This window comes from Oryx dammah, unplaced genomic scaffold, assembly GCF_014754425.2.
Source record: "Oryx dammah isolate SB20612 unplaced genomic scaffold, SCBI_Odam_1.1 HiC_scaffold_16, whole genome shotgun sequence".
Lineage (NCBI taxonomy): Eukaryota > Metazoa > Chordata > Mammalia > Artiodactyla > Bovidae > Oryx > Oryx dammah.
Window position 1 is genome coordinate 968,294 of NW_024070200.1, and position 13,165 is coordinate 981,458.

Sequence of the window (13,165 nt, forward strand, 5' to 3'; positions counted from 1 at the left end):
GGGCCGGGGCGGGCCGGGGCGGGGCTGGGGCGGGGCGGACTTGCACAGCAGGGGCTGTGGCAGCTTCTGTCCGGAGGGGCCCACAAGCCTTCCAGAGGCTCCCAGGTTGTTCGGCGGGACGCCGGTAGATGCTGGAGGAGCAGCCTGGGAGACGCAGGGGCACATCCAGGAGCAGGCGGGAGAGTCACGCGAGGAGAAAGGCCCTGGCGGTGTCCACGCAGCTAATGTCTGGGCGGAAGTGTGGGGCCCTTGTGAGACTGGAAAGGACTGCTGGGGTCGTGACCTTGACCTTCTCAATGCAAGTCAACTGAAGTGAAAGTTGCTCAGTCGTGTCCAACTCTTCGCGACCCCATGGACTATACAGTCCGTGGAATTCTCTAGGCCAGAATCCTGGAGTGGGTAGCGTTTCCCTTCTCCAGGGGCTCTTCCTAACCCAGGGGCTCTTCCTAACCCAGGGGTCGAACCCAGGTCTCTCGAATTGCAGGCAGATTCTTTACCAGCTGAGCCACCAGGGAAGCCCGAAAGTAATTACAAAGGTGATTCTTCCCTGTGCTACCAAAGCGCACCCGGGAAGGAGGCGCCCTCGGCCAGCTGGTGCTCCATCTGAGCCGCAGACACGCTGCCACCCCGTGGCAGCCAGAGGCGTGGAGCAGGGCTAATTCAGGGTTGGCCTCCCTGCTCCCCGGACCAGCGGACCCTTCCAGACGGTCACTCTGAAGGAGGCCCAAGTGCTTTGGCCACGCAGGGTTGGCTACGAACACCGGGAGCCCTGCACTCACCAGGGAAGAGTCAGGCTGCAAAGCTGGGAGGCGAGGTATTACCCACTGTCTGGTGGAATAATGGAGTCGTTATGATAAAATACCTTTGTAGCGCATTAGAGGTGAATTGATTCCGCGGTAAAGCAGTCTTATTCTCCTTTCAGGGGCTTATTTGGAGCTTGCGTGGACGGCTTCCTGTGTGGAACTGTTTATGAAGCTGCATTGTCTGCAGTACACGTGACCCACCCTCACCAAGGAGAGTGGGGTGTTGGGGTGGGAGGGAGCGGGGCGCCCCCAGACCACAGGCAGCTTCCTGCGGGAGGCGTTGGCGCACCGAGGGCTGGGAGCTGAGGGCGGGGCCCCAGCCTCCCCTTTGCACCTGCCTGTCTGCTTGTCCGCCTGGCACCTTTGTGCCCCGTGCTGACCCTGTGCCAGGCCCCGGACGGACGGCTCAGGGAGCCCAGGCAGGGTCCCGGGAGCTGAGACGGGGGCTGGGAGACGCCAGGAGTCCTCCCTGCCAAAGTGGGCCGAGGGTGGCAGCCGGGCGGGGGTGGTGGGGGTGATGGGGAGCTGGGGCTGCATCTGAGGTTGGCAGAGGCCGCAAATGGGCGTGGCCAGTGCTGGGAGGGGTGAGAGGTCAGGACCACCTGTGCTGGGAGGGGCCACGGTGGGAGCCACAGGGCGGGAAGGGCTGGGGAGACTCGGGGTGGGGGCGAAAGCCTGGGAGAGGCTGCCAGACGGCCCCCTGGGCTCCCACGGCAGCACCCCGACTGTGACCTCCGGAGTGGACCACGGCGGCTGTGTGCATGGCCACGACAGAGGCCTGCCCCGGGGCCCCCCCAGGCAGGGGCCCAGATGTCAGCTTCCAAGGAACTGGACCCTATCCCACAAGCGGGGAGACCCAGCCTAGAGGCAGAGGAGATGCTCCTGTGGCTTCACGCTGCCCCGGAAATTTGGCTGGAAATCTCGGGGAACAGAGCTCCGATTCTTGCCATCTAGGCAGGCCCAGGTCCGCGCTTCCAGGATGTTTGTGGTGACGCTGGTGCTGCCGCGCCAGATGGGACTCTGCGGCCGGACGCTGGTCGAGCCGCTGACCGCCGGGGCTGCCGTGCGGGGCCTGCGGGCTGCAGCGCTCCATCCCCCAGACCCACTGCCACGGCCCTGGGGTGGGGGTCCTGCGGTTCTGCCCATCCCTGGCGTGTGGGGCTTGATGAGCTCTGACTCTGGCCAGCCCCTTCCCCTGCAGCTGTAAAGGCCCCTGGACACAGTGAGGCAGGGCCCCACCCACAGGACCCAAGTGCCTGTCAGGGCCCAGGGCCCAGCCTGGGGTCCAGGGGTCTCCAGAAACCCTCTCTCCCGCTGCTCCAGGGTGGCGGCACTCTGGTGCTTCTCGGCGTTTATCTGGGGAGACCCGCACTCTGCCGGCTGAGTTGTGGTTACTTTTCTGCTCTGAGGGGGACTGGCCACGCTGCCCCTCCAGCCCCAAATCAAAGGATGGTGGTTTTAATCTGGGCAGAAGGTTTAGGAGCTGGCGTGATGGATCTCCCAGACGGTGTCTGCAAGCCTGGGGGGCCTCATCCAAGGGGTTTCCCTCAGCCTCTGTCCTGCACCCCTGCCGCCCGGCAGGCCAGGAGGAGCCCTGAAAGTGGGAATATTTGGACCTCATGCGCCTTGGGGAGCGTGCTGGAGACAGCCAGGGTGGGGAGCGAGGCCTCGTGCCCCTCCCTGGACTCAGGGGCGCTGCCCACCCCGTTCCCTCCTCAGCCCCCGAGGCCCCTCCCTGCCCTGCATCCTTGGGGGAGGGCCCTCCCCAGCACCAAGGCCCAGTGCCCCGGCTGCCTGCTCTGAAGCCCACCTTCCAGCCTTTCTCGTGTCCTCCCAGCTCAGCACCACCACCCCCAGCTGCTGCCCCAAGGGACCTGGGTGGGACCCCTGGGGTCTCTGGCCCCTTTAGGAGCTTGCTTGGCCGGTCTCCGAAGCCCTCCGCCTGTGTCTGCGTCCCCGCCCTGCGGCTCCGAGGTCTGCGTCTGTGTGGGCTGCCGTCAGGCCGGGTGGACAAGTACCTTTGTGTGGGATCCGCGGCCTGAGCTGAGGAGAAAGCAGCGGAGGAGGGCAGGGCTGCCACTCAGTCAGCCCCAGGTTTCTCCCTGCCTCCCGGCCCCTCTTCCAAGGGCCGCCCCCACACCCCAGCAAACACGAGAAGCGGAGCAGGTCCCCAGTCAAAAAGGGGGGCCCAGGGTCACCCCGGCTCATTGCTGCCTTGGACACGGGAAGCTCGCCGGCTCCCAGACCTGCCTCCAGCCCACCCTGAAGGGCAGGCCTGCTCAGGGATCCTAGGTGGACGGGTAGGCTCCCAGAGATGGCCGTGTGGACAGGGTCTTTCTGCCCAGGCTGGGGGTTCACAGATGACCCAGAGGGAGAGAACGTGGGTGCCCCCCCTGCAGGAACCCCTGGGGCTGTGGGTGACGCCCACCTCTGCACACTCGCTCTCACACCCTCCCCCACCGGCCTCGATGCCTGGTGCAAGCCCCACCCTCACTGTCACATGGATCCCTCTGGGTAGGGGGGGTGGCCTGGGCGGAGGAGGGAGGCAGGGCTGCAAAGTCTGTGCCTTGAGTCAGCCAGGGGGCCGGTGTGGTCAGGCTGTGCGTCTGGGGGTCCTGCCTGTCTGGCCTCCCTGCCTCCCTCGCCTGTAGGACCAGCAGCGAAGAGAATGTTTGCCGTCTCGGGGGAGGAGACGGAGGTGCTTCTGCGAGCTCCATCTGGCCCTGCGGGGCGCCCTGAGGGGCCGTCATGCTTGCCCCCGTCCTCGGGGAAGCTGGTCAGGGACATCGTGTGGACCCCAGGCAGAGCCTGCGGCCTGAGTGGTGGGGTGCAGAAAGGCAAGTGCCCCCCGGGACACAGGTGTCGTCTGCGTGTCCCAGGCCTCCAGCTGGGAGAGGCACAGAGGGCCAGGTCCCCCATGCCCTGCATTGCGCAGTGACAACCCCTCCTCTCTCTGCCCGAGCTGACTGGCACCTCCTGGAGACAGGCTTCTCCTGACCTGCGGGGTGCAAAGTGGCCCCCACCGTGGGAGCCCCCAGCGTGGGGAGCTGGACTCCCTCGGATGTGACTGGGCAGCTGCGGTGACGTTGGGCGCCCCACCAGGGGGCTGCCCTCTGCCCAGTTCTTGCAGCTTCAGCTTTGGGTACAGGGGGGTGCTAAGTCGTGACGAACTCTGCGAACCCTTGGGCTGTGTAGCCTGCCAGGCTCTGTCCATGGGATTTTCCAGGAAGAATACTGGAGTGAGTGGCCATTTCCTTCTCTGGAGATCTTCCTGATTCAAGGATCGATCCCGCATCTCTTACGTTTCCTGAATTGACAGGCAGGTTCTTGCCCACGAGCACTGCCTGGGGAACCCAGGGCCCTAGGGCAAACACTCAGGTCACACTCAGGTGAGGGGCTGGCCTGCATCCCCTGGCCATTCCAGGGCCCCCGACGGGGGACCCGAGCCTTGAGACAGGGTGATTTCGGCTCTCGCAGGGTGATGCTGCCCTACGTCTCGAGCTCGGCCCGCTTGCCATGGTCCTGGCCTGAGGGGTGGGGCCCTGCCCAGGGAGGGGGCTGCACGGTGGCTTCTCTGCGAGGGGCCTGTCAGAGGGCCTGCAGCCAGCTGCTTGGAGCCGCACAGCCAGGCCCACGAAGGGCCCCTGAGCTGGCTGGGCAGGTGCAGTCATGTGCTACCCGGGTGAGGCGGGAGGAGACGGCGGTGTGGGGGCCATGGGGGCCGGTCCAGCCTGGGCGCAGCAGTGTGCTCGGACGATGGGCTCCCCAAGCCCCACGGCGCCACCTTCGCCGCCCCAGGGACTATGCGGGAAGTACTGGGTGCTAATAAATAACTTTGGAGTCACAAAACCCCACCTTTATCATGTTGATGGGCGACAGAAGCAGGGAGGCTGAGGGGAGGCTGGCGTGCGTGAAACTCATAAACGGCCCTCCTATGGCTGCGGCGCTGGGCGCCAGGCGCCGAGGTCTAAGACCCAAGCTGATTAGAATTTTTTTACAAGTTATTTTTTACGTGAATAATAACAGCTCTTTTGAGACAGTAACGCAGCACAGGAAGGGTTTTAAAGATCCTCAGGAACAGGAATTTGATTAGCAATCAGGCCGGGCTCTCCTCTCCGCCTGGGGCGGCTCTAATTTCACGCATTTATGTTCTTTTTATTGTCTTTCCCTGGGGGAACCGAGGAGCTCCTTCCAATGAGCCAGACTCCTTTTCAAGATCAAGGGTATCTCTCCCCAGCCAGGACTGGGGCTGGAGACTCCTGGACGCGTAGTCCGTCCAGGTAAGCCCAGGAGGCCAGCCTCCGGCAGGTGAGGCAGAGCAGGTGCAGGCGGGCCGTGGCCCTGGGCTGGGCCGATGGGCCAGCAGGTGGCGATGGAGGACCGGCTGGGAGGCCAGGCCGTCCCCGCCGAGCATGGGGTGAGGTCAGGCTCACAGGCCTGAGCCCCTTCACCCCACCCCGGCCCAGGCCACTAGACAACCGCGGGGGTCGTCGAGGGCAGAGGGCTTCCCAAAGGCAGGCCTGGCCAGCGGTGCAGCTTCTGGCCGGGTGAAGGCGCCCCACACCCACAGGCCCTGACGGTGTGCCCGGGTCTCGGGGGCCCCCGGGAGTCACAGCCTGGGAGAGGGGCACGTCCTCTCAGCACAGCCTGCCCCTCGGTGGGCCCACCCTGTGGCGGAGCCCCCTGCTCACGCTGTGCCCGGAGGGATGAGCCGCAGGCGGCCCCCCCAGCCCGGGCAAGGGGAGGGGTTCCCAGCCTGCAGGGGCCCGGCCACCGGCACTCGGGGGGCACACCCACGCCCCTCTTCTTGCTGTGTGGGAGCTGCACGGTGCCCTGGGAGTGGCTGGGCCCGTGGTGGGGGCTGGGTCACAGGGTCACGGGCCACACAGGGCCCCCTGGTCAGTGATGGCAGTGATGGGGGTGTCCTGCCTGAACAGGAGAAACAGGGAGGAGCCGTCCCAGGGGCTGCTGTGAGAACGGACCGCTCCAAGAATGGGCTCAGGGCTGGGGGAGTTGGCGGGCCCCCGATAGGGATCTGGGTGCCTGTGTGTGTGGGCAGTGGGCAGGCCCGGGGGGCCACGCTGCCTCCAGCTGGGGTGAGAGAGGTTTTGGAAAATGTCCGGAGGTGGCCTTTCAGGCTCTCGCGCTCTTCCCAGCTGTGCTTGTCGGGCAGATGCCCCGAGGCCCGTGTGGGACAAGGAGACGCCTTCTGGGGGGCCCTAGACACAGCTTCCTGTGGCCCTTTTTGCTTGGGCCTGACTCCGCAGACATACTCGCTTCCCTGTGGAACGCCTGCCCTGGTGGTCAGGCAGACCCAGAGGAAGGAGACCTCCTCACCGCAGGTCCAAACCCCACAAGAGGGGCTCTGTGCGGTGGGTGTCGGTGGGTGAGGTCTCAGGAGACGCGGTCTCTCTGCTGCCCTGGGAACCCTTGTCCCTGTCTGGCTGGCCGGCCACGCTCGGGTGGCCCGCCCCTCCATCAGCCTGCCCGGGTGATGGGGGGCCGGCCGCTGACCCTGTCTCAATTCATTTTCTCCGCACCCCACCCACGGTCCTACACGACCACGTTCCCTGCGCGTGAATGTGGGGGAGTGCTGAAAAATTACCTGCCACTAGCGCTTATTTAAATCCCGGGGTGATTTATGAATGTGGACAGTTTTAAGGCCACCGCCGAGCAGGTAGTTAGCCAGACTGCTGAACTGACAGTTTCCAAAGTGAGCGCAAAGGCACAGGCCAGCGGCTCCGCTCAGAGGGGCGACTTCTCCGCGTGCTCCTGCAGCCCCCACGCGGGGAGAGCCCAGGGCACCCTGTCTGACCGCAGGCTGCTCTGGGAGGGGCTGGGAGCCTCGGGGACACGTGGCCTGCACAGGGTGAAACGTGGTGGCCCCAGGAGTGGTTGGGAGCAGGGTGCGACTCCACGGTTCCTCGCAGGCTGAAGGGCCGGGCGGAGGGAGGGGGAGGGAGGGTGGGGTGAGGTTTCCTTGGCCTGCCTCCGAGCGCGGCTGAGGACACTGGGGCAAGGACAGACAGACGGCTGAGGAGAGGGGCGGGCTGCTAGTCCAGTGTGAGGCCCGGGCTCCTCCCTGAGGAGTGGACCCCGCCAGTCAGGTTCCTGCCCCCGCCCCACGGAGGAACCGCAAGGAGGTGTTCCCTGCCAGCAGCTTCCAGGGCTTCTGTGCAGCCCTGTGCGCACGTGTGTCGTGAGGGTGCCTGTGTACATGGCGTTTCTGCAGGTGTAGGGGGTGTGTGCACACAGGTGTGTGGGCACGTGCATGCTGGGCCCTCTGGCGCGTCTCCCCAGTCCAGCGCGGCAGTGTTGGGCCAGCAGCTGCGCCGTGCTTTGGTCCTCCCAGTGTGGACTAAACCAGGAGGAATGTCTGTGACAGACCTTTGGGTTGACCTCCAGCCCTGCCTAAACCAGGGGAGCCCCCGGGGCAGGACAGGGGAGGCAGAACGGGTGCTGGCGGGGCTGGGCTGGGGGCTGCCTGGGCCCTGCAGCAGGAGGCCGTGTGCCCTGGCACCTGGTGGGTCCTTGGGGTTCCCCGTCTCCCCTTCCATCAAAGGCGGGCTGGTCTGGTGGCAGCTGAGGGCACCTCTGGCTCTGAGGTTCCATGATTCTGAGATTCTTGGGAAGGGGGTGCTGGACCCGAGACCCCACCCCAGCAGAGAAGGGCCCTCCTTCTGAGCCGCCTGGCTGCCAGAGCCCCGGCCGGCCGGGCCTCCCTGTGCCTGCTCACTTGGCATCATCTGCTTCACGGATACCAGCCATGTCAGCCTGGCACTGCACGGGCTGAGTGTCCCCTCTGGGGTGGACACCTGGGCTCAGGGGCTGAGCGATGGGGGCCCTGAATGGGGCCTGGTGAGGTGGGTGTGTGGTCAGCGTGCGGGAGGAAGGAACCAGTGGACACTGGGCGGTCAGGAGGGAAAGGGGCAGCCGAGGTGGGCCTCGGTGGTGGCCCGTACTGGGTGTCGTGCGCACACCAGCCCCCCAGCCCCAGCTGCCGAGTCTGGGGCAGGAAGGGGTGATGCTTCTCTTGGTTTGCGCAACACCTTCCCAGATCCAGACGAGGGCTGCTGGGAGGCGTCTGCCCCTCTGCCCAGGCAGCAGTGCCCAGAGTGCCATGGGGACACGCAGGGACCCTGAGAGAGAGGCTGGACGTGACAGGCCCACGGCCAGTCTGGTGGGGCGCCTGCTGGGTGCTGAGGCAGGAACTCGCAGGGTGGTCCTGAGACCCGAGGTGCCCAGAGGCCTGGACGGCGGGGGCACAACTGCAGGGGCGCCAGGCGGAGTGTGGCTGTGGGTCACAAGTGCACGCCCGCAGCTTGTGAATATTTAACAAGGCCTAACAAAAGCCCATGCATAATTAACCAGGCAGGCACGAGAAGCCGGAATAATTTGTCTTCTTAAAGGGGGTTTGGTAATTTGTTAAGCTGTTTTGAAATCTGCAGACTAGCTGCGGGAGCCGTTCTGATTTCTAAATTAATTTGTGTGATTTAGAAAGTGGGAACTTCACAGCCGTCTCTTAGTTCTGCGGGGGAGGGGGAGTGGTCCTGGCTCAGCGCGGGCTCCGAGGTGTGTTGTGTGTTTGCCGATTGATCAAAATCGACCAGTTCAGTGTGTTTGTTCACAGAGCCCCTGTGGCTGCTGGGATCCGGTGCACAGGACCCAGAGGCCCCCGCTCCCAGGTGAGGAGGGTGATGTGACCTCGCTGGTTTGGAGGCTGAGTGGCACCCACGTCCTCAGAGGTCGGTCCTAACAGCACCTTCCGGGGCTGGTGGCAGGCGAGCCTGTCTGGGAGGCCTGGAGACGTGGGACCGTCCTTGGCACTGTCCTTGGCTGAACTCTGAGGTCAGTTGACCACCTGTGATTTAAGGACCAGACTCCTCACAGTGAGCCATGACTTAGGGGTCCCTCGAGTCACCACAGGAAGAGCCCCCCATTTCCAGCCCTGGGTCTCGGGACCACTGTGAGTTCCGGGGATCTGTGGGGCCGCTCTGCTGGCGCTGAGCCCTGTGGAGACCGGGTCACAGTCTCCTCAGGTGGCAGCTGCAGGGTTGGGGGTCAGGCTCGGCCCGTGCGTTCTTGCCCCAGTTGGGTGGACAGGAGGTCCTTGCTCAGAAGAGCTGTGTGGACAGCCAGGCGGTGAGTAGAGAGGGTCGTTGGGTGGAGGCCTTGGGGCCAGGAAGGCCAGAGTGTGTCTGCCGTCTCCTCATCTCCTTGCCTCAGGCTTCAGCTTGGGCAGGGCAGGCGGGCAGCCCCTGGAGCTCTGGGGCCGGAGCTCAGCATGGACCTGGTACCCATGGGGTGCCACCTCACCCTCCCGTCCCCCAGGGCCCCGGCGTCTCCAGAGCCCCGCCCCGCCCCCCACCCTCGCAGGCCCTCTCCCACCCTGCAGCTGCCCCGGGCTCGCAGCTGCCCCGGGCTCGCAGCTGCCCCGGGCTCGCAGCTGCCCTGGGCCTGGGTTCCCGCCCCCCTGCTAATGCATTTTCCCAACTCTGAGCTGGTTTGAAGCAGCCTGATGGTCCTGGAGGTGGGGGCGGGGGTGCGAGGGCGGGCCCCCCCACCCCAGGCCCGAGCGTGAGCCGAACCCACCTGGCCGAGGCTGGCCCAGGACCGCGCTGCCAGCGGGTCTTGGATTGAACGGAAGGCACAGCTGTGATTTCAGGGGACAAAGTAGGTGCTTAATTAACATTGCCCCCTGCAAAGGGGCAGAGGCAACGGGAGTCACACTTGGTGATGTCAGTCCCTGGGCCTTGGTGGCGTCTGCTGTTCCCAGGAACTCATCCACACACCTGTTCAGGTGGGAAATTGAGGCTTGGGGGGAGTCCTCACCCGGTGACGTCCCTCCGCACTCCCCACTCCACCCCGTCACTTCCCCAGCCCTGGCAAGCCTGGGGTCCCTCCCACACCCTGAGGGGGTCGCTGGGCAGAGGCCGCCATGCCTCTTCCTCCTCTCCTTCCCACATCGAGGCCTCAGCGTCTGCTCCACGGCTGGGCGAGTCCTGAAATTCTCTCTCCATTAAAAATAAATGCCCCATTTTATCTGCCTGAAATGACTCTGCTCTGATTGTCTCCGCGCGCCGCTGTGTACGGAGACTATAAAATCATCTTGCGGCCATTAATCCCCTGTATCCACTTGGACCTAATTCTTGTTAAAAATACGCTGTGCTCCGGCTGCCTGGGGAATCGGAGTGAGGTCCGGGAGCCCTGGGATGGACGAGCTGGGCAGGAGAGTGTCCTGAGAGGGAGACTGGCCAGGCGGCACACGGAAGTCGGAGAGGATCTAGTCCTCTGTCCGCTGTGGGACCCCCGGCCCCAGACACTCAGGTGGGCTCTGGCGGGCCAGGGTCCTGGGACATATCAGCCCCTGGCTCACCTGTCTATAGGCGCCTGTGCTGGGCCACCTGCTTGCAGAGACTTTTCCCCTTTGAGGAAAGAGCTGGGCGGCAGGGAACCCAGCTCTTGGGGTGGTGCGTGGGTCGTGGGTCAGGCCTGTGGCTTCTGCCTGCCACCCCCCAGTCCCCATTTCAGACAGAAGCTGAGTCTGGCCCCCCAGGCGTGCTGACCTGGACTGAGGGGTGCAGTGCGAGCCAGGGGCGGGGGGCGGGGGGAGCAGACACAGAGCTGTGGGGGGACCCTGCCCTGCCACCGCCCACCACCCACTGCTCTGGGTCGTGCCCTCCCTCCCCTTGAAGGGCAGTCGCCACCTTTCTGCATCCCCACCCCGGGAGGCGCCGCCCACAGTCACATCTTGTTCCGCAGCGGGAATGCTGCCCAACTGACACCACCTGCCCTGGGGAGGAGGCTTCTTAGGGGGGTCCTGCCGGGACTGTTGTTTAGGGGCTGGAGAGGCCTGGGGGCCGGGGTGACAGGCTCGGGGCTCTGTCACCTCGCTGCCACTCACAGTCACAGCGGTGCGGGAACCAGGTCCCGGGGCTGAGGGGCCTTGGCCTTCGGGGTGGGCTGGGCTGGGAGTCCCCCCAAAGGTCCAGCCCTGCGTTGGGGCCGCTGCCCCCTGCAGAGGACCTGCCGGAGGCAGGAGGGCGGGAGGCCCTGCGCCAGACACCAGATTGGCATCACCTAGTCTTAGAAGCGGCAGCTCCTCTCTCTTCTCGTCTCTGGAAGCCTGAGACTCCGTCCAGGGCAGCGACCACAGGGACTCTCATGACCGGGGCTCCCTGAAGGCTGGGGGCGCCTCTCTGTCTCCTTGAGTCCTATCCAGGTGCTCATGCCCACCCCGCCTCGCCCCATCGAGCGGCAAGCCTGTCCCACTCCCTGGACCGGGGCTGACCTTCCTGGGTGGCCCCAGGCGAAAAGCCGGGGGGATGTGGCCTTGTGTGACTTGCCAGGCTCGGCCGTAAAGGTGTGGGGTTTCACCCGGCTCACTCACTGGGAACCCGGATGCCAAGCTGTGACGAATGGGCGGCCACACCAGAGCCCTGGCCCTGCAGGGCGGTGGCCTCGGGCACCATCGACACAGCTGCACAGGCGACCCTGTGTGCTCGGGCCAGGACCTCCTCTCGCGGGGCTGGGGCGCTTCGCACACCTGGCACCTTGGGCCCCAGTCGAATCCAGCTCCCGACTCAGGAGCTGGCCGCAGGCCCGCCTCTCCGCACACACGGCCGCCTGTCCCCACAGCCAGTGGCTTCGTGGACGCCCCTGGAAAGCGGATGCTGGCCTTTGCCTCTCTGCATGACTTCCGACGGAGCAGCCTGGGTTTGGCCTGGGGTGAGTGGGGGGGCATTGAGGGGAGCCCCCTCTGCCCCTCTGCACCCCCGCCTCCTGTCCCAGCCTGCTCTTGGCCCCATCCTGCTGGTGTCCCCACTGTGGGTGGTCCTCACGGCTCCCATTTGGGGTCCGTCTAAACTGCAGCTTTGTGGGACCCACTGTCCCCACGAAGCCCCTGGGGCCCCACCCTCTCTGCCGAGCCCACCCGGGTAGCAAGCAGACAGGTCCCCGCTTCTCCAAGACACGCGACGACATAAAAACTGCCGCCCCGCAGACACAGAGGCTTTAACCGACCTTTCACTTTATGAGGTTTTATTACCAAGTAGTTTCGCACTGAAGTCCCATCAGCCGACCTCCTGAAGGCTCCGCTTGGCTCCGGCACAGCCCTGCTGGTCAGTGTGGGGCCTGCTAATTGGAGGGGACGGGGGGGTCTGCCTTCATGCCCGGTCCAGTGACTCAAGGGCCTCTTTCCCCACCCTGACCCGCTGGGCAGTGACAGGCCTAGTGACGCCTGCCAGGACAGGCCGAGGGGACTGACCTCGCAGGGAGGCACTGTGTGCCTCTCCTCTGGGCTGGGGCCAGCCTGGACGACCTCGGAGGCTCTGCGGGCCTGAGGACCGTTGAGAGCCGTTCAGCGCTATCCCTGTGGGGTGGCCCCCGTGCGGCTTCAAAGAGCCTGCTTCGGGCAGAGACCCCGGTGTGACTGGGAAAGGGGCTCGGCCTCGTGTGACTCGGAGGGAAGCAGGGCCGTGTGCCAGCCTCTGGCTCCGAGCACCCACCTGCAGACTTGTCTGGGGGGTTCTGCCTGGGCTGAGAGAGGTGTTTCCCACAATATGGGTGGAACGTCCTGATCTCTAGATGGGAGCCCTTGCTGGACTCCCTACTGATTGGGAAAGGCAAGGGTGTGATGAGTTCTCCTGAGGAGGAAGGGACAGTGGGATGGATATTCATTCTCACTGTGAATGGATGGCTGTAATTTTGACCCTGACCCCGACTGGGAGAGACCAGCTGTAGCCTGGAGTGAAGCCCCCTGCTCTCCTGATGCCAGCCCCTGTAATCCTCCATGGCCTTGGGAGGCACCTCCCAGGTGAGAGGCTGAGGACCCTAGGCCTTGACACCTGCCAGACAGGATGGGTGGCTGAGCCTTGACCAGCCCCCGAAGCAGACAGATTCCAGAGTCTGATTTGGGATCTCTACACTGCTTCCCAGATGCCGCTAGAGGTAAAGAACCTGCCTGCCCATGCAGGAGACACAGATGTTCTATCCGTGGTCAGGAAAATCCCCTGGAGAAGGAAATGGCAAGCCACTCCAGCATTCTTGCCTGGAGAATCCCATGGACAGAGGAGCCTGGAGGGCTACAGTCCATGGGGTCGCAGAGTCGGATACGACTGAAGCGACTTGGCACGCACGCAGCATGGTGCTTGCAGGGACTTAGCTGTTTCTGTTCAGCCACGTTTAATGTAGTTTTTGTCCTGCTAATAGCCTCACGGTCACAAGATGGCTGCTCCACCCCCAGCATCACATCTGTTTTCCAGGCGGGAAGAGGGGACAGGACAGAAGACAAAAGAGAGTGAGAAGGAAGGAACTCGGGGATGTTCTTGGTGAGCTTGGCACGTTCTCCTTTTCGTATTATT